The sequence below is a fragment of the Cryptotermes secundus genome, unplaced genomic scaffold, assembly GCF_002891405.2.
Source record: "Cryptotermes secundus unplaced genomic scaffold, Csec_1.0 scaffold106, whole genome shotgun sequence".
NCBI classification, from domain to species: domain Eukaryota; kingdom Metazoa; phylum Arthropoda; class Insecta; order Blattodea; family Kalotermitidae; genus Cryptotermes; species Cryptotermes secundus.
This window is the reverse complement of record NW_019734310.1, coordinates 1773821-1795868: the sequence shown is the minus strand read 5'-3', so window position 1 is coordinate 1795868 and position 22048 is coordinate 1773821.

The following is a 22048-nucleotide window of genomic DNA, read 5'->3' as shown; positions in this document are numbered from 1 at the left end:
GGTAACGGATCTGATAGTTCTACGAAATTCATCTCGCAATCTGGAACCTTAGTAACACAGTACGTGTATTACTGCTGACTGCAAGCCAAGCTTCATATGTTGTTCCGTTCAACATGACATAGATTAGGGCGGGATAGTAAAGAAGGATCAGATGGGCAGGGTATGAAGCACGCATGCAAAAGTGGCGTATAAAACATTGGACAGGAACGTGAAGAGAAATACGAAGTGGGGGATACATGCCTGACGGTTTTGAAATAATTAATATAGGGAGTTGAGAAAATTATTGACTATAGACAGGGTATATAAAAAAAAAGTAAAGCTATCCCTGTAACAGGCCGTGAAGGCCCATAGGGTTGTGAGATGTTGAGGTTCCTACATTTTCTAGACAATCGGCATAAAGATGGCGCCGGTCGCGCTTTACTCCTCAGGAAAATTATTTAATTAATTCCTGGTACTCATTTCTGTTAGAGGCTGAGTCGACCCCAGGGCGATAATGCGGACGGAAGGATTAGGTCAATTGAAAACAATCCAATGACCTCATCGGGACTTGAACCCGCGACCTTCCGGCTTGTAGCATAGTGCCTCAACCAACTATGGATTGGAGAACTGATTTATTGACACGACTCGGAACTACAAGCAATGACAGCGCCACCGGCAATCTCCACAGTAACTCACCACAGCACCCGCTACGTCTTGTCCAGTCTGCCGTGTTTCTACTAGCCGTTTCCTAGCAACGGCTTCTAACAGTGGAGATTATTCAGCTTCACACGCTCAAATCCTCTCTTCACAGACTCCCGTACAGAACTAAGTACTAACGTTTGTTATTGTTTGTAACATCTCGTCACGGACAACATAGAAAAAGCAGCTCTATTGTTGTGCCATTGTTGCGTTCGTATCTTTTACTGTGGAAACGTGTTTACCGAGCCGTTGCCCATGAAAGATCCTGGTATATCGGTCCACCTCACGGTCGTTACCTAGTAACGGCTAAGAATTATACAGATTATATTCTCAATACAATAGAAAATTGTACATCCTCAAACACCTAGTTTTATACTGGAGAAAAACACTGTAATGTAAAAAGTAAATTTCTCGCTGTACTTAATTATATAAGTAAGCACTATGGCATGAGGTATATGAAGGAGTGCAAGTAGCCCCACCATTTTCGACCTAGACATTAGATGGAAATGGTCAGCCTGACGCTCCGGCCGCTTCACACTGGAAGCAACTGAAAGGGAGGCTGAGGTATGGAAGCTGTGAGAACCTCCGATCAGCTTCCGCGTGCCAAGGTGGAGGATAGCCGCCGCACGGGCAACCACAACTTTGTGCACGAGGGCGCGATAACGGCTCTACCTTTGAACCGAAAGGAACTTCCATATTCCGTAGTATACAGTGACGTAAGTAGTCTCAAAGGAGAGCTAACAATGGTTAGAAACAATGGGAGATCTTCAGGAGGACAATTTTAAGCTAGGAGAGAGTCTGGCGCCCTGTAAGGAAAATGAGGCTTTAGGGTTTGAAGAAGCAGACAGCGTGCTTTTATGTTAGTATAGAGACCACACCGCTTCGATTGCAGAATGATAGTGACTGTGGAGCAGCTGGTTGAAGGAGAACTGACAGGGCAAACCGAAGAACTCGGAGGAAATCCATTCCAAAACGATTCTGTCTACCACAAATTGTACATGACCTGAACTTGGATGGGACCAGGACCGTCGCGGTGGGAAGCTGGCGACTAATCGTCTGAGGAATGGCACGGTCTTGATAATATTATATATTATACCGTGCAAAGCTGTTGCTATGCAACGATCGAGGAAAAAACATGCGTTGTTTGGTAACGTCCTGTGAACACGTTAACATTACCCGGGTTGCCACTAGGCAACTGGTCAATAAACCGGTTCCCACGGGAAAGGATATATATGCAATGGTTGTGGTATTTTTGGACTACAACAATGGAAACCGTATTTTCTATGTGGTTCGTGCCGAAATGTTATAGAAAATGTCAGTCGAGTTCCGGAGTTGATAGTTGTGACAAAAGAACCTGAGAGAGGGAAGGTGAAGAATCTCCATTGTTAGAAGCCGTTGCTAGGGAACGGCTGGTTGAACCAGAGCAGGCTGGAAAATGCGTAGCGGATGCTGTGACAATTTGTAAAGTGTGGAGATTAGCGACAGCGCTGTAATTACTTGTTGTTTTGAGTGGTTCGTGTAAGTGGAAAATAAATTCATTCTCCAATACATACCCCGTCGAATCACTCCTAGAGCATGACAATATCCAATGTAATGCGTTAGAAGTGCCTTCTTTGCACAGAATAGTGACTGTTTTTTTATAATTAGCAATTTTTGTAGAGTATAAAAAAAAAAACGCATATAAGCCTACAGGAAGCAGAATTTTGGATTCCCATTTTTTAAGCAGCTCTACTAATCCCGCGTACCGCTGAAAGGGAAGTGTAACAGAGCAGAAGTTCGTTTCGGTTCAGCTGCTCCGCTGCACGCCGGATAAATCAATCAATCGATGAACAGAATTCAAAGCTCTTGAGGAACCATAAAAAAGCTAATTCTTAGTTGAAGTAGGATCATTAAATATAACAACAAGTTAGGAAATATATGCAAAACGTAAGAATCCTGGCGTCTCCATTCCCTTCAGTTTAATCATTTCTAAAATCAAAAATCTTACAGAAAATTGTGCTATCCATAAAACAGGCGTTACTTTCTTCCTGCAACTTCTGTTCGAAACGTGTTTCGCTCCAATTAGGTTAGCTCATGCTTCAGATGTGACTAGAAATGCTTCTATTTCTTCATGTATACCATGCGTTATGGTCGTCCGATTTTAAACTAAACGCAGTGTCAACTAAATATTAATATACCTGTTTAATATTGTCAAAATTTGTGTGTGTGACTGTAGACGAGGTTTAGATTGGTGAATGGATCTATTGACCACTTATATACACCGCTCGGAACTACAAGTAATTACAGTGCCACTGTTACTCTTCACAAATCACAAATCACAAATCACAAATGACCACAGCACCTGCCCAGCCTTTTTCAGCATACAGTGTCTTCACCAGCCGTTCCCTGGTTAGTGCTTCTAATAATAAAGATTCTACAGCTTCGGCGCTCAGGTCGTTACTTTCCGGCGAATATCCCGCAACTGAACTCATTTCTCCACAACTGGACTATCAACTCCCAACTGACAACAGAACTGTTCAAAGTCAGAGCTACTTGACTGACAGTTTACCTCAAATCAGTTTGCCTTGGCGACAAGCCCCTTGAGACTCACGATCAGTAATTTTTTTCTCGACCTAACAAATGCGGTCATAGTACTTATGTAACATCCTCTCTGACGACAGGATGGGGCTGTCGTTTACAATTGCTGCTGGCCCTCGTAAGTGCAGTCATTCTCTGGTCTGTCACTCGGGACACATGGCCATATTTTACTGTCTCAAATTTGAGACTCCCCCAACCTGTAGGGCCAGGTCCCCGTATTTATAACCCCCAAGAACAGCGCGGCCCAGTTATACCCCAAGAACAGGGTTCCCTTTCCATCGCCTCCGACGATTCGCAGGGCTAGCGTGGAGGTGTTCGAACCCGCCTCCACGGCGCAGACCACATCGAAAAAGCCCACGTTTCTATTGTAACTGTGTCGTTATGTTCGTTTCGTTTCTGCGGGAACTCTGATGTAATAGCAGATCTCACGATCATTGCATAGCAACGGCTCTACATGCTACAAAACAAAGTCAGACATAGTTATGGCGAAGAGTATAAGAGGTATTTGTGAATTTTCGTTGTGAACGCTTCAAAAATCACCGTCTGTGAAAGAATATAGGAGAATATCCCAAGCGCTGCGAGAAATATAAATATAATTTTATTCCTATTCCTTCCTAATCCTGTGTCTGTAGTTTTACACAGCACTGGCCAGTAGTAACATAATACTAATTAGCCTATTAACGGAGCGCACTTTATTTTGCTTGAGAAGTTACAAACCTTAGACTCGAACTAGACTTTTTTTCAATTCGTTTAGTGGGGGTTGGAGTCCAACTGGGTCCACTCGGCACGGCGGCCAATGATTGGCCTATTGTAGCCTGCCCGGGTGATTATGACAATGGAGAATTTGGTGGAATGAAGATTGGCAGGAGAAACCGAAGTACTCGGAGAAAACCCGCCCCAGAGCCACTTCGTCCACCAGAAATTCCACTTGACCAAACCCGGGATCGAACACGGGCCGGCCGCGGTGGGAAGCCAGCGACTAACCGCTTAAGCTAATTCGCGACCTTGTCGACCAAGTTAATGCAAACTTTAGCGGATAGGGGGTGTGACGTGGTCAGCGCAACGGATCTCCACGGCCGTTGATCTCTGTTTTCTAGGCCGGATTCGCTATTTCCTTGAAGTAGTTCTCCTCAGTTATCCTCACGAGGCTGAGTGGACCCCGTTCCAGACCCATTACTTTTCAGAAAATCTGGTAGCGCAGGGAATCGAACCCGGACCTCTGGATCTGTAGCCAAGAACTCTGGCAACTGTACCACAGAGGCGGTCCACTGATTCTATAGTTTCCGTAAATACAAACGGTAATAAATGTCACCTCCTTTAATAAAATTTCCTGAAAAGAGAGAATCCGTCCGTTTCTCACGTACCTATCCAATCGGAGAAGTGACACTGATAATACGTTCTAAGAAGATTAGGCTGTCTCCTCAGAGCCCGCGGTGCTGTGTGACTTGGTGCCAGGGAGAAAGTACGAATGGATAAAAATCATACTCACCTAACGCACGATTGCAAGAAGAGCCCGCTGTTACGTGCCAGGCTCCGGATATGAAAACGCAATATGGGCTTCTAGGAAGCAAAAATCTTGTCTTCACTAAAGTTAACTCTAGAGAAATTCATGTTCTTTCCCCGAAATCTGAAATCAGCTTTTGTACATGTCTGTGCAACTGCTGAGTTACCTGTCATTTCCTTCTTTACGTTGCTAGAGAACAGATCGACATAAGACGCCCAGTTTTGGTTAACTACATTATGGTGGAGATAACAGCGATAGCTATGTGGTAGCTGCTTGATAAGTAACCCACATATGTATCCATAAGATACGCTCTTTTTTCCTTTGGCGCTACAGACCCATTTTGGGCCTTGGCCTACCTCCATGAAACTCTCCGTTTCGCTTTGGTCTACTAGATTTCAGACATTAGGTAGGACTCCTCGGACGAGCGATCACCTGTACACAAACCAAGAAAAACACACATACACACAAACACCAAATATCCATGCCTTGAGCGGGATTCTAACTCACAATCCCGGCTTCCGAGAGAGCGAAGAAGATGCATGCCTTAGACCGCTCGGCTACCGTGACCGACTGAGATATATATACATTAAACGACATTAGTATAAAACTTACTGGCTTCTAGATCATTAGTAGGACATATTTATACAGAGTGTGTCTTTTAAAGTGCAACTACTTCCCTCGCTATTAAGTGGAATAATTACTAGACGTGATATATTGATGTGTTTTGTTTATGTTGTATGTAAATCATTAAATAAACACTTAATTTTCTTTCTTATTATTATTCAAAGAGATTGTTACCAAGTTTTGTTTTAGACAATTTTACTGGGTGGTTTGCGATAAAATATTTCTAACAGTGGAATAGCGTGTTTACAAAATCGAGCTTTACTTTTCGAAACGATTCTCTGCTGCGTGTCAAAATAATTTTCGTGATCCATGTCTCGATGAGAAGCCACCAAATACGAGTATATCGACAATATTGAGTTTGGTTCAGAAGTTTCCAGCTAATGGTCCCATGTCATGCTGGATGGAGAGTGGTTCTAACGATGAATTCTTAGTAGATGTTAGGTGAAGCCGTCTGCAGTTACTGGATCAAGTAGTACACGTACAGTAAATTCGTACAACAAATAGTTTACTCATGGAGCAACAAAAAGACTACGGTCGCACTGTATTCAATTTAAGTAAGAATTACGCCTTACGGACTTTTGAATTTTTACCTGTGCGGTGTTCTGAAATTTTGTGTGTTTGAGAACAACCCAAGAATAATAAAACAGCTAGAAGTAAACACCGGAATTGCGATTATAAACATCGATAAAATATACTTTGCAAAGTGGACAGCAATGTGATACCTCTGGCACAATTTACACAGAATAGGCAGGGCACCATTTTCCAGCATTTGTTGTAAAATATTTCGGTCTAGAAAACCGAGATTAACGGCCGTGGGGATCCGTTGCGCTGACCACGCGACACCCTCTATCCGCAAAAGTTTGCACTAACTTCGCCGACAAGCGGCGGTAGATCTGTCGGTACAGTTCGCTTGCGGACTAAAATATTTTCTTGCTTAAGCCTTTTTCGGAATCAATTGATTTCTGTAACTTTTAGCAAATTCAATGTCATTTACGAGAATTGATTGCCTTTCAAGAGATACCCACTGTATAATCTACAAACTTGCGTTACTTTACGTCGTACAATCACCCTGTAGATTGAAAAACATTACATAGTTACATGCCATAGCTCAGGCGGTTACGTGCCAGCTTCCCATCACTGCTGCCTGGTTCGAGCCCAGGACAGTTCATGTGGATTCTTGTAGCCGAAAAAGTGGAACTGAGGCAGGTTTTCTCCTAGTTCTTCGGTTTTTTTTTTCCAATTCTCATGTCACCTATTGCCCCACACTCATCATCTATCATCCAGGGCTGGTACAATAGGCCAATTAGTGGTCGATGTACCAAGTGAACTCAGTCTCACCCCAACCCAAGAAACTAAGAACACTAAACTACATGAGTAGCATACATGAATCATACGTAAAGGAACAATATTTTCAGTTATTCATTATCAACATCAATTTATGTAACTACGACGTCATTTTCTTGTACAGTCAATTCTGCCTTTCTGGCAGCGGAAGCTGAGGTGATGACAGTCGCTGTCTGAAACGTTCCACAGTCATTCAGAGCAGCAGAAGCAAAAGAAATTTCCTTGGATCGGTTAAAGAAGTTAGAAGAACGCAGTCATAAGCATGTGGATCTCATGGGGGAATAATATGTAGGGTAGATGTATTTTTCTAATCCTTATAGAGTCAAAGATTTATCGGCGCTCCTTCGTATGGGCGTCTTGATGGAAATCTGCAAAGATCATTATAAGCCATCCAAACATAGAATCCGATATCTTCCAGATACAGGTGCATAGACTTACAACTATACAATGCAAGGTTGTTCAGTGCCAAAGCCACAGTTCACGAATAGCGATTACAGTTCGGTACCAAAAAAAATAGTTCCATTCGGATGTACCCTGCTCTTATCGTCCAATCGCATGTCAGAGGCTGAAATGTAGGTGTCTTATTGTTAATTTAATTACAGAACAGAAGAACGCAACATGTTCTGATCAATAACTGTTCACTGAAAAGGAAACATACCACATCACAGAACACCTGCATACTACAACTCAATTACGTGGATCAACCAGGGCATACTCCAGTTGCTTCTCGACTAGTACCACCACAACTTTCAATAGCGCAGCACCAACTGCACACAGACCAGTATTAGTAATGATCCCCTCGGTCGACGCTACATAAAGGCTGAGCTTATGGAAACTTCGTTAAGTAATCCAATACTCAATTAACTGTGTGTGTTCATTCTTTCTCAAGGAGGATGAGGTGAGCAGGGCATGTAGCACGAATGGGGAGACGAGGAATGCGTATAGGATATTGGTGGGAAAGTCAGAAGGAAAGAGACCAGTGGGAAGACCAAGGCGTAGGTGGGTGGACAATATTAAAATGAATTTCAGAGAGATAGGATGGGATTGTATGGATTTGATTGATCTGGTTCAGGATAGGGACCGGTGGAGGGCTCTTGTGAACACGGTGATGAGCCTTCGGCTTCCATAAAATGTTGGGAATTTCTTGAGTAGCTGCAGAATTGGCGGCTCCTCCAGAAGGGGTCAGGTCCATGAGTAAGTAAGTAAGTAAGTAAGTAAGTTCATTCTTTCATTCATTCATCAATAGTTCTACGGCTTTTCATTGGACCCTGGCCTTTTCTTCAGTTTCGTACTTTTTTTTACACAATCTGTAGGAGTCCTTGGACGGGTGATCGGTCCATCTAAATGCCGCTCCCTACACAGAGCAGTACAAACACAGAATAAACGTACACCGACATTCATGCGTCGAGTGGGCTTCGAACCTACGATCCCAGTACACGAGAGAGCAAAGACATTTCTCATACTAGACCGCGCGGCCACTGTGATCGGCACCGTACAATCTGGATACTGACAACTGCAATTCAGACCACAAGACGGTACAGCGGATTCTGTTTGCATATGAAATGTTAATAGCTGGAAGCCTGTTTATAAATTTCCAAGAAAGAAATATATTTTGAAGCAATAAAAACGTTGCTTTTATATGATAAAAAATACGTGAGACCTATACAAATATCCGACAGGAGGTAATGTTTCCTTCATCATTTTCAGACGGCTGTTAAGTAAACAAACACCTTTTGTGTTCCCAACAGCCGGAGTTTTAGTTGAGCGCGCTGTGTAGCCTTGAACAGCTGAAACGTTTCTGCGGAATGAGTAGGGGATTTGATGATGCACTCAGCACTGATCCCCCCTCCTCTTGAGGAAACTTGTTACCATCAGTTGGGTACAATACACTTTTTTAAACCTGGGATATATTTCTGTATCGACCCAAACTAACACGTGTCGGGGTCACGTTCATAATGTGCCACGAGTCGTAGGCTAAGTTTGCTTCTAATCGAGCTATGGCTTCCTGAATTCTACGCAAAACACAGCTCTACACATATGGGAAATTCTATGAATTTTACTATTTTCTGTAATTGCGGGGCTATTTGAATGGAAAAGTAGCGGCTCCGGTCTAGAAAACCTAAATTAACGGCCGTGCGGATTCGTTGCGCTGACCACGCGACACTATCTATCCGCTAAAGTTGGCACTAACTTCGCCGACCAGCGGTGGTCGCTGGGTAAGTATAGCTCGCTTGCGGACTAAATGCACGGAGTTTTGTTCTATAATATTAAAAAAATTATCACCTAAATTAATTAGACTGTGATTTGAAGTTCTAGGCTCAGATTAATTAGAATCATAAAATATTTAACGACACTGTATCAAGAGAGTAACTTGTAAAGCTTCTCATTAAGTGAGAAGAAATATTGGTAATGATTTATTGTGGAATCAAAATTTTTGGGTTTTTATTAAGTATAGTCATACAGATTAAATGGAAGGAGAGGGGAAAGCCGACAAATGAACTCAAATACGATGACCGGGTCCCATGAATGAGATTCAAAAAGAAAATGTTACAAGACAAATCCAATATTGGTGTGTTAACCTGTTTCGTCATTATATTATCAAAGTTCATAACACTGTTTCCTTGCAGCATCAATGAAATATTTTTTCCTTGATACTACAGCCCCAGTGGGCCTAGGCCTACCTCCATGAACTTCTCCGTTCACTTCGGTTTTTCTAGATCTTACACATTCGGTAGGACTCCTTGTGCGGGTGATCAGCTCGTCACAAGGCCTCTACCTGTACACAAACACAGAAAAACGCACACACACAAACTAAACATCCATGCCCTGAGTGGGATTCGAACACAAGATCACGGTTTCCAAGCAAGCGAAGAGAGTACATGCCTTAGACCCCTCGGCTACCGTGACCGGCTTCAATGAAATTAGTGATAATTATTTAGAATGTTTACTTGCTTAAATACATAATCTATTTATTACATCTAATCGTAAGCCATCTCCAATTCATGGGCACGGACGGTGCATGGAAATATTTAACATAATAAGAACAACAGTACTTGAACTTGCAAACAAATATCTACATCAGAATTATATACCACTTACATTACTATTAGGGCAGTGAAATATTAAACAGTCATCATCTTCTATAAGGATTAATCCTATTTCGCTCTTCCAACTCCAAGATAAAGGTAAAGCTATCCCCGTAACAGGCCAATAGGGTTGTGAGACGTCGAGAGTCCCACATTTTGTAGACAATCGGTCCACAAACAGCGGTAAGGTTGTCAGCTTTACGCGCCGGCCGCCTCTAACCTCCAGGAAAATTCCTGGTACTCATTTCTGATAAGGGCTGAGTCAACCCTAGGACAAAAATACAGCTGGGAGCATTAGATCAATTGAAAAATTCAACGACCACATCGGGAATAGAACCCTCGACCTTGTGGCTTGTAACATAATGCCTCAACCAACTTCGCTACAGCGTACCCCTTGAATGTTTGGGGGATAAAACAAAATGCGGACAAACACAACCTCTCCATTGCTCTTTCATTTTACTCACGCAAATAATGCACATAAACCGGATGCATAGAAAGTGCATACAATAATCAGAATTCATTGAGCCAAAAAATCGCTTCAGCTCATACAACCAAACGTTCTTACATGTTCTTGCCGTGAAGATCGAAGTAAATATCACTTTACGGCCAGTCAGAACTTGGGATGGCCCATGCAACTTTCCCATTTGATGATGAGTCTGAACGGGACAGTTTCAATGACAACCATGACATTATGGTTAACTGACATGAACCTCATTTTAAAACAAGCTTCTAAGTCACTTGCTAAGTTTACACTGACAAACTCCTTCGCCCAGCTGTCTAACAACGAGGCTAACAAAATTAATGTGACATTAGCTCGCCTACGGCTTTGAGCTTATTACCAACTTCGCATCATGCTGAACTGAACAGAAACTTCTTGTAGCATCGGTTTGGATGCGTTTTGGTGTTCCAAGTAGGCAAAGAAAATATAATAATTCAATAATTAAGATTTTAAAGGTGGAGCTATCTCAATGACAAACCATGGAGGCCCATAGGGTTGTGAGACGTTGAGGATCCCACATTTTATAGACAGTCGGCTCACAGATTTTGGTGAGGTTCTCAACCTTAGGCGCCGGTCGCNTTAATCAAGTCCTGGTACTCACATATGTTAGAGGCTGAATCGACCCCAGGGCCATAGTGCGGCTGGAAGGATTAGGTCAATTGAAAAAATCCACCTTATCGGGAATCGATCCCGCGACCTTCCGGGTTCTAACATAGCGCCTCAACCAACTACGCTACTGCAGGATATTTATAAATTATCGTCAGTAAAATGTAATATTCTTGGATTGAAAGGAGGCACACGGTAGCGTAGTTGGTTGAAGCACTACACTACAAGCCGGAAGGTCCCGGGTTCAAGCCCCGATGAGGTGATTGGATTTTTCAATTGACCTAATCCTTCCAGCCGCACTATGGCCCTGGGGTCGATTCAGCCTCTAACATATGTGAGTACCAGGACTTGATTAAATAATTTTCCTGGTGAGTAAAGGGCGGCCGGCGCGTAAGGCTGACAAACTTACCACCATCTTTGAGTAGATTGTCCAGAAAATGTGGGACCCTCAGTGTCTCACAACCCTATGGGCCTCCACGGCCTGGTACAGGGATAGCTTTACTTTTTTTACTCTACGTTATTCCTTGATTGAAAGATACTCTCCAATGGGACTTCCACGTTGCGCTGCTTGTCCCGTAACTGCTCGTACCTAAGGCAGGAAACCACAGTTAGAAGACCTTCCCCCACCGTCACAACTCCAGCCCCATGGCAATGCCGACGGACTGTACATCTGGGCGCGGAGTGTCCGAACTCGCGTGTATAGGTAAGGGGGGGGGGCGCGATAGTGGAGCGAGAGGGCTGGGAGATCAAAGCTAGAACTCACCCCCACCGGCAAGAAAGGAGGATGGGCCCCTTCTCACGGGCTGCTGCCTTGGCGTGGCAGGAGCGCTTGTGAGTCTCTTCGATCTGAAGTGGCCAGTCCAAAGGCAGTCCAAAAGACAGCGATAAGCAGAGGGGCTACTTGAAAGTAGCAGCACATTCTAAACGGGAGGAAGACGTTACAAGCTTCAAGGAGACTGAATCGGTTAGATGGAAAATGGAATATATCAAATGGCTGAAGTATTGACAAGTTTCCTTCTTCTGTGGTCTAGTGGTCAGAGTTCCTGACTGCAGATCCAGATGTCCCAGATTCGATTCCCGGGGCTACCAATTTTCCAGAGAAATAGTGGGTCTGGAACGGGGTGCACTCAGCCTCGTGAGGATAATTGAGGAGCTACTTGAATGGAAACGTAGCGGCTCCGGTCTAGAAAACCGTGACTAACTGCCGTGGGGATTCGTTGCGCTGACCATTCGACACCCTCTATTCGCTAAAGTTGGCACTAACTTCGCCGAAAAGCGGCGGTCACTCAGTCGGTATAGCTTGCTTACGGACTAAAGCCACTGAGTTTAGTTTTTTTTAAGTTATAGCAGATTTGAGTATTTGGAAGATCCGAACTTGATTGGAACAGAGTAAACACACACCATAAATGCTTTCCACAACTGCTGTATTCTGTGTTAATAAAAGAACACCGTTATTAATAGGTATTTTTCCTTTCAGGCATTACTGTGAAAGGCACAAAAACTGAAGCCGGTAACTCGCAAATAGCAAAATAAGTATATATATACAATATATATATATATATAACACTAGTCTGTTCGTTTATAGAGACGCATATTATTTGCCCTTTGTATGACAATTGCTGTCGCATTTCAACCCTGTCATCTTTATAAATTTAACTGCATTTGTTTCATTTGGTTCATCTATGTAATTACTTATGAATATTCACATTTAAAAAGAGCCGGGGTAGCGCAGTCAGTATAGCAGCTGCCTAAAGGATGAACGACCGAGGGATCGGAGTTCGAGTCACGGTAGTGTAAGAATTTTCTTTTTCCAATATTGTCCAGACCGGCTCTGGGCCCCACCAGCCTCCCATCCAGTGTGTACTGGGGGCTCTCTCTCCCCGGGGGTAAAGCGACCGGGGCGTGAAGCTGACCACTCACCTCCAGCTAGTGCCGATGTCAAGAAAATGTGGATCTGTACATCCACTCCCCCATACGCCTTAATGACGTAGTGCTTAATTAGTTAAGCACAGGAATAACTTTACCTTATTCACATTTAAAGGAGCAAGGATATCTCAGACGATACAATGACGGAGTCTAGGTGCTGGACACTGGGATCGGATTTTGAATCCTGGAAGGAGCAAAAATACTTTTCTCTTCCTCTACAGAAACATAAGAAATAATTAATCACGTAGCTATGTTGCTCTCCTTAGATTTTATAAAATTATAAATAGGCGATGAAATAATATTACAATACGAGAAGTTACGGGAAGAACTAATCGCCTACTTTCCTTTTATAAGAACGGACAACATAGAAAACGACGTGTTCAACAATTCTTATATAGTCGCTTATATTCTTTGTAGCTTATGTCGTTTATACGCAGGATCCGTCCATGTCCGAGGCTTTTCAACATTTTCGTAACAAGCTTATTTTTTTACGGTTAGGAGTTGTTAGTTCCAAGCCCAACCCCCAAGCTGGAGGACCCCTTGTCGGCTGTCGGCGACTTATTATTCAATATATTCGCAGCTTCCCTCCATACCTGGAGGGCGTCTCCTCCATCTGCAACCTCAGAACGCTCCATACAATGGTGACAAGGGATACACCTGTAGCGATAACGCTGCTGCCGAGCCGTTGCCGAGCAACGATAACGAGATATATATAGAGACACAGACTGATTGGAGGGATGAAGTACGCCGTTGGAATGGGTTTATCTGTTATGGTATATATATCAAGTTTCATAACCACTGGTTCAGGTATTCAAAAGTCGACGGGGGAAGGTTGAAAGAAGCACAGACCAGACAGCATGGTGATATCATAAGCCTACTTTTATTTTGTTCAAAATAAGTTAAATATGCCAATAAAAAGTTAATTCCGTGAAAGTGGCTTTTCAATTACATGATCACCAATTATAGTGGAGCCATCATATTGAAAGCGCTGCCCTGAACGTCACCAACCGCAACCGTTGTCTGAAGTCATCCTGTAAATGGAGACTGCCTGCGCGCTGTGGCTGTTCTGCTCCCTGGTAATGTCGTTAGCCAAGTTCTAAACTCAGTTTATGTGGCTTTCGCTCTTCAGCTGCACGTCCATGACTTATTTAATAAAAATCTACCAAGTTCGGAAGTTGTTTAACGACCAATGATATGAGATGACCATTATGTAAATTAAAGTCCACGTAATTCCAGGAACTTCCTTGGCATTTGTCTGGAACGACTGACTAAAATCACAAAAAAAAAAAATCAAGCAAAGTATTCAATGGTGAAAATATCTCGGACTGAGACCTGAGGACTGTTAATATTTGCAGGCCTGCACGTTTCATATTAGTTCGGCAAATCTGCTGACAGAAATAATTACTGCTATTAAGTTCAGTTGCAAGGGCCATGCCATAGCTCAAGCGATTAGTCGCTAGCTTCCCATCGCGGCGGCCCGGATTAAATCCGGGGTCTGGTCAAGTGGAATTTGTGGTCGACAAAGTGGCTTGGGAGGGTTTTCTCCGAGTGATTCGGCTTCCCCCGCCAATCTTCATTCCACCAATTGCTCCATAATCACCCTCACCTATCATCTGGGGCTGGTACAATAGGCCAGAAGTGGCCGCCGTGCCGAGTGGACTCAGTAGAACTCCACCCTCCACTAAGCGAATTTAAAGAAAAAACTTTTAACCAATAGCCAGTCGCTATACCGACTGCGCCATCTCGGCTCCTGAGAATAATTTTATATTCCTATTAAAGAAATAGGCATTAGATGTGGATTGAATACATATGGCAGCACATACAGTTCAATGTCAGGTCTTCTGTGAATAAGGTCATAAACATTCGGGTTACAAGAAATGTTGATAATTCCTTCAGAAACTCAGCTACTGTTGGCTTCTAGAAGGAAGCTTTGTTGCATGAATTCAGTACCTTATAAGTTATCAGCTTCTTGCATTCTAAATCCATTCATATATAAACAAAGAAGTCCAGGTTATGTGAAGAGCATTGTCTACCAGGTTAAGATCAACGACCTTCAACACCTGAAAGCCCGCATAAGGGACGCTGTGGCTACGGTAACACCAAACATGTTTCAAGTATGGATAATTGTCGTGCCACTAAGGGAGCCCACATTTAAATTTACTGAGAAAATTATATAAGGGAAAAAAAAATTGAGAGTTTCCTTTTGTAATTGTGTAACCCCATTTATGTACATTAAAATCTTTCTGATATATAATTATTTTATTTTGGATACCTTTCATCCGGATATTCTGAAGTTTCGTCAGAGGTTCTAAACATAGGACAAGTGTGGTGACTGTGTCTGGTTTCTATCTTTCTCCTATAGTTGGCAACATTTACCCAAGATATACGGAAATGTGGCCAAAACGGATTAAAATAAAAAAAGAAACCTGCTTCTCCCCTTACCCCTCGGCGACCGAACATCCCTATTTTCTCAACCCCTCATTCAATTCACAAGCGAAGCTACATTTCCTATAGCTAATCTGCCTTTGACAGAATAATGTAATTTGTCTTTCCGCGTACCAACCCAGAACAATACTAACAAAGCTAGGAAATATCTTATTAATTTCGAAACTATTAATAAACTGTACAACCCAAGGTCTAATCATGACATTTCGATCCGAAAGACGCATCCAACTGTACATTTGCTGTTAAACGTGGCTTAAATCTTTATAATGGATATAAGGAGTAATGCTCTGTAATGCAGTCTCAGCCAATTCTTTTCAAAGTCATGAAGTAAGATGAATGCAGAGGGCCGCGCCATGGCTCAAGCGGTTAGACGCTGGCTTCACACCACGGCTGCCAGGGTTCGATCCCGCGTCTGATCAAGTGGGATTTGTGGTGGACAAAGTGGCACTGGGGCAGGTTTTCTCCCAGTACTTCGGTTTCCCCTGCCAGTCTTCATTCCACCAATTGCTCCACAATCACCCTCACCTATCATCTGGGGCTGGTACAATAGGCCAGAAGTGGCCGCAATACAAGGGACTTAGTCCCACCCCACTAGCAATAAAAAAAGAAGATGAATGCAGATATATATTAGTCAAGTTCTCTCGGTGACAGTACACGAGGAAGCCTTCTCGGACGATCAGCAATGTCGATATGGTTATGGACGCTGGGGTCATCGTATCAACTACTGATGCTGGAAATAGAGACAGTCTGAAACCTCGAACTCCACGCTGATAGATAGACCGCACATCGGCATGCGTCAAGACATGTAACAGTCAAGATACGATGACTGCGACATGACACATAGAAAGGAGCACAGTTGAAACGAATGAGATTATGAAAACCGCCGCACACCGGTCTGAGTCATGATGCTGACGTCAGCTTCGTGCTGACGAATCACTAATGAAGCAAGACTGCGTATTTTGTCTCATGTCTTGATGCTTGTCTTGACGCAGTTGGTATGCGGCCGCCCATACATTTCATCAAAATGAAATGACTTAATTTTATTAATATTATCAGAACGACCGACTCTGTGGTCTGATGGTAAAGAGTTCCTAGTTACAGATCCAGAGGTCCGAGTGCGATCACCGGCGCTACAAGGTTTTCTGAGAAGTAGTGGGTCTGCAACGGGGTGCACTTAACCTCGTGAGTATAATTGAGGAACTACGGCTCCGGTCTAGAAGACCGAAATTAACGGCAGTGGCATTTGTTGCACTGACCAGGCGACACCCTCTATACGCTAAAGTTGGCACTATGCCGACAAGCGGCGGTCGCTCCGTCGGTATAATTTGCTTGTGAACTAAAATCAAGGAGTTTTTTGTTTGTTTGTATCATGTTGAAAGACAAAAAGGATGATACACACACATCAATTAGTACGTCGGAAACGTCTGTTAGGCTTGAACTGTCTTCGCCCGCTTAAACACCGGGAAGTACTCGGAGGAAACCCGCCCCAGCGCCACTTTGTCCACCACAAATCCCACTTGACCAGACCCCGGGATCGAACCCGGGACGCCGCGGTGGGAAGCCAGCGACTAACAGCTTGAGCTATGGCGCTGTCCTAAGAGAACTGATACTCTAAACCATAATCTCAGTAGAAGAAGTAAGTGTATATTTCTTCTCGAATAAATCGATATTTTCGTATATTTAATAGTCAGCGAACAGTCAGGACACAGACGGGTCGTTGTCAAGCACTAAGATCTCCTTACATCATTGTTGGTGCACTGTGAATGATATTGCAAGGCAGTTTATTGATTCCCCACTATTCACACCTTCCCTCAGACATGTAGTACTCGTATATAGAGTCTACTATAGGTGACTTACTCCTGCTGGAAAGGAAATTGCAGGCTGTCTTTTGGACATAAAATTATTTTAAGGAAGAACTTATCCTTATTGAAACGAATTTAATATGGAGCTCCATTATCACAGCTCCACCGTTTCACAAACCAACTCATGTTTCCAAACGGGTCATTACAAAACTATCTGTAGTGGACACTGTGAGTTATTTTACGGCGCTGCCAGTAGCTAACCTACACAGTATCGAATGCTAGGATAATGGACAGGAAAGCATTTGACGCGGCTGTGGCGTGATCGAAGTTCTATTCCTGCATTTTACCGAGAGCACTGGGGAAAAATACTAAAACCCTCAGTCAGGACAGCTGGTGTTCCAGCCGGGATTCAAAGTGAGCACCCCAAGAATACAATTCAGAAGTTTTGTTCGGAACATAAAAGGTACAAAACAATCAAGTTGTTCTTGTGCTTAATTAATTAAACAATATGTCATGAAAGTTATGGTGGAGTGGAGGTATAGCTCCACAATTTTTGACCTCGGCACTACATGGAAGTGAGTGGTCGTCTTCACGCCCTGGCCACATTACCCCCGGGGAAAGAGACCCTGGTACCTATTGGATAGCAAGCTGGGTGGACCCCAGGGCCGGTCTGGACGTCACGGGGAAAAGAAAAATATTTCCCTTACCTGGAATCAAATCCTAGTCTCTCAACTCGTGGCCTGCGACTATACGGACTGAGCTACCTGCATCCGTTGTTCGGAATAAAGGCCTATTTACATTTTTAGTGGGACTTCATAGTCGTTGAAGTTATGATTACAGTATCTTAAAAATATTTCATAAATTCTTTCTACACACTCCAATTTGGGGTCGAGATAGCGTAGTCGATTTAGCGAATGGCTACGGACTGGACGACCGAGGGATCTGAGTTCGAGTACCGATAGGGTCAAGAATTTTCTCTTCTCCGCAGCATCCATACCGGGTCTGGGACCCACCCAGCCTCCTATCCAATGGGTACAGAGGGTTATTTCCCGAGGGTAAAGCGGCCGAGATGCCGAGGTCAAGAGAACGTGGCTATATACATCCACTCCCCCATACGTCTTCATGGAGCAATGCTTAATTAAGCACAGGGATAAATTAATTTTTTTACTTAAATCAATTTACATTCACCACCAAAATGTCTCATGAAATTGAAAAGTATGTGATGAGGTACTGGCTCCGGTCCTGCAGAAGTCTTCTGGTTAGGCTGAGGGCAGTCAGAGGAAGATATCACACGTAGCGCCTCGACTCCGCACTTCCCTATAAAGACCAGCCCCCGCCTTCCCAACCCCCTCTCTTAAGTCACCAATCGATTGCATAAATATGGAGACGGTGATACCGAAAGAGTCGACCCGACGTATCGGGGGAGTATACACCGGCGCAGGTAAAGAGGCATGAGAAGACATTTAAAATTCATAAGATTTAAATATATTTCGGATCATATATTTCAGGCGTGACACATAGCCAACAAACTCATGATGCCTGCTCCCTGCTTCTCTTGTGTGAGTTCCTATTATAAGGGATGCAGAAGGGTCCGTGATAGGATTGCGCATGCCCTGCAGTGACGTACATTGTAAACTGAAGTACTTGCTACGGTACAGAAGTTTCATAATTCACGCGCCAGTAAAAGAAGCAAAGAATTACTTCACATTTTTACACGGTAGAGTAGTTGGTTGAGGCACTATGCTACAAGCCGGAAGGTCGCGGGTTCAAGTCCCGATGAGGTGGATTTTTTTAATTGACCTAATCCTTCCGTCCTCACTATGGCCCTGGGGTATACTCAGCCTCCGACAGAAATGAGTACCAGCAATATTCTTGAAATATTCTTGGGGGTAAAGGACGGCCGGAGAGTAGGGCTGAGAACCTTACCGCCTTCGATGAGCCGATTGTCTAGAATATGTGGGAACCTCAACATCTCACAACCCTATAGGCCTCCACGGCTTGTTACAGGATACTTTACTTTTGCTTACTTACTTTATTCATGCAAGAATAAGTGAAGAAATATTAGTATTGTCAAGATTTAGGGGATGTTGCGTGAGCTCTAAACGGGTTCTGAGTTGGATGATTGGATTTATTGACACCTTATGCACAGTACTCGGAACTACAGGCAGTTACAGCGCCATCGCTGATCTACACCATTACAGTTCACGATTATATACTCATTATGTTTCTCAGTTTTCATTAGTCGAATCCTGGCAACGGATTTATAAGAGTCTCATTGTCGCTGCAGCGCAAAAAATAAGCCCTTTCACAGCCTGATTCATTTCTTGCCATCTCAAGTGACTCCCTCAATTCACTTGTCAGAGTCAGAGTCAGAGTCAGAGTTACTTTACGACTGGCAGTTTGCCGCCAATCAGTTTGTCTTAGTGACAAGCCCCTTGAGACCCATGACAAGAAATTTTATTTCCAAACTGAACACTTGCGGCTATAGTCCTTATGTAACATCATTCACGCACATGCCTGATTGACTAGGTTTGTAGCATAAATTTCTGCCTCCTTTTCTATCCTAGTTCAATGCATGTGCATGCCCTCTCATGATTTTTATTGCGTATTTTCTTGTTATCTCCCGCCGAATTATCCTGGTATTAGGTGATTAAATAACTGTAGATAATCTGACAGGGGTTGTCCAGTGATTGAAGTTTACTCTTTCTGAGGGAGCAAACTGCGTAGGCGTTTCCCATCCTTCACCTAAGGACGGAAAGAGATCCAATTTCCGAAACGTTGTGCTCTATAGCTTCACGAATACCGGAGGATGGATAATGTCCACAAACTCAGTAATTCTGTTTGCCCTCGTCTCTTGCTTGAATTTCATAGTTAAGTTCTGGGGTTTACACCGCGGTGATTCTTAAATCTGTGGTTCTATGGATTGCGACCCCGTGCAGTACAGCTGCTCACATGCCGTGGAATATTGTGGGCGGGGCGGATACATCCGCTCACATGCCGTGAAATATTGTGGGCGGGACGGATACATCCGCTCACATGCCGTGAAATATTGTGGGCAGGACGGATACATCCGCTCACATGCCGTGAAATATTGTGGGCGAGGCGGATACATCAGCTCACATGCCGTGAAATATTGTGGGCAGGACGGATACATCTGCTCACATGCCGTGAAATATTGTGGGCGAGGCGGATACATCAGCTCACATGCCGTGAAATATTGTGGGCAGGACGGATACATCTGCTCACATGCCGTGAAATATTGTGGGCGAGGCGGATACATCAGCTCACATGCCGTGAAATATTGTGGGCAGGACGGATACATCTGCTCACATGCCGTGAAATATTGTGGGCGAGGCGGATACATCAGCTCACATGCCGTGAAATATTGTGGGCAGGACGGATACATCTGCTCACATGCCGTGAAATATTGTGGGCGAGGCGGATACATCAGCTCACATGCCGTGAAATATTGTGGGCAGGACGGATACATCTGCTCACATGCCGTGAAATATTGTGGGCGAGGCGGATACATCAGCTCACATGCCGTGAAATATTGTGGGTAGGACGGATACATCTGCTCACATGCCGTGAAATATTGTGGGCGAGGCGGATACATCCGCTCACATGCCGTGAAATATTGTGGGCAGGACGGATACATCTGCTCACATGCCGTGAAATATTGTGGGGGGGGGGCGGGTACATCTGCTCACAAAGCTACGTGGCATCACAACCCACAAGATCAATATCTTAATAGGTAAGCAGATGGCATTGTTGAGTAATTCAAATTTACACAAGGGGATTGTGTGCGAGGACTTCGAGAGTAGATTAGATTAAAATCGTGATTCGAATGCTCTGCTTACTTGAGAGGCCATGGTTTTGAACAAAGGTTCGGAGAATCGTAGCATCCGAAATACTGACAGGCGGTGCTAACAGTGCTGACCTTATTCACTCACTTGCTAATAGTAAGTGGATGTTTCATTCAGACAATTAAATACTATTAATATTAATAGTATTCTCAAGGCTCTGGGCCAGAATATTGGCCCATGTTTGAAGAATATCTTCCTTTAGTATAAAAGATTATTATTATTATTATTATTGTCTATAATGTAATTACTTTCATCTACACTGTGCTATGTCTGTAATTGGCCTTGCGGCTGTTGACTTGGCACATAAATAATAAAGAATTGAATTGAATTGTTTGTGGGTGTAGGTAGCGGCCTCGCGACTTGCTGAACCTTGTCTAATGAGTCCTACCGATGAGTTAGCCATCTTAACATATATCGCCTGTTTTACTACTTGCCAAACAAATCTTCATCTTCTTCTGTAAATCTTCCCATTTTATCTTGTGACTTATCCCTAGACACGTATTAAAATTCAATTTCCGCTGTTTGAATATCACTCAGATGTTGGTTCTACTCAGACAACTTTTCACTTGCACGTGGAAGTTTGAAGTTTCGCGTCACTTTACAGCATGAACCAATGAGAGCTTGAGGGGTGGGCCACAATAGTCCGGCCCTTGCACCGCAACCTTCAGTGATCTACTGTGCTTCCATTTTAATTAAACCTTTATCAGTCCTACACATCATATGAAATGCAGGACTTTGTTTGTGGAGGCGACGTAGTACTCATTTGGCTAGAGGCTGAGTCGATCCCAGGACCATGGTGCGTCTGGAAGGATTAGGTCAACTGAAAAAATCCACCTCATCGGGACTCGAACCAGCGATCTTCCGGCTTGTAGCACAGTGCCTCAACCAACTACGCTAGCACGTGCCCCTACTCTGTTACAGGGATAGGCTTTTTATGACGATCCTGATGCAGAAAGCAGAACACCAAGAACTTGGAGAGAATTTATATAATTATAGATGATCAAAAAACTAGATATACACAATAACTTGTGTCCGATATGTAATATATTGTGACATGTTGCGAAATCCGAGCCCCCCCCCCACACCAGCAG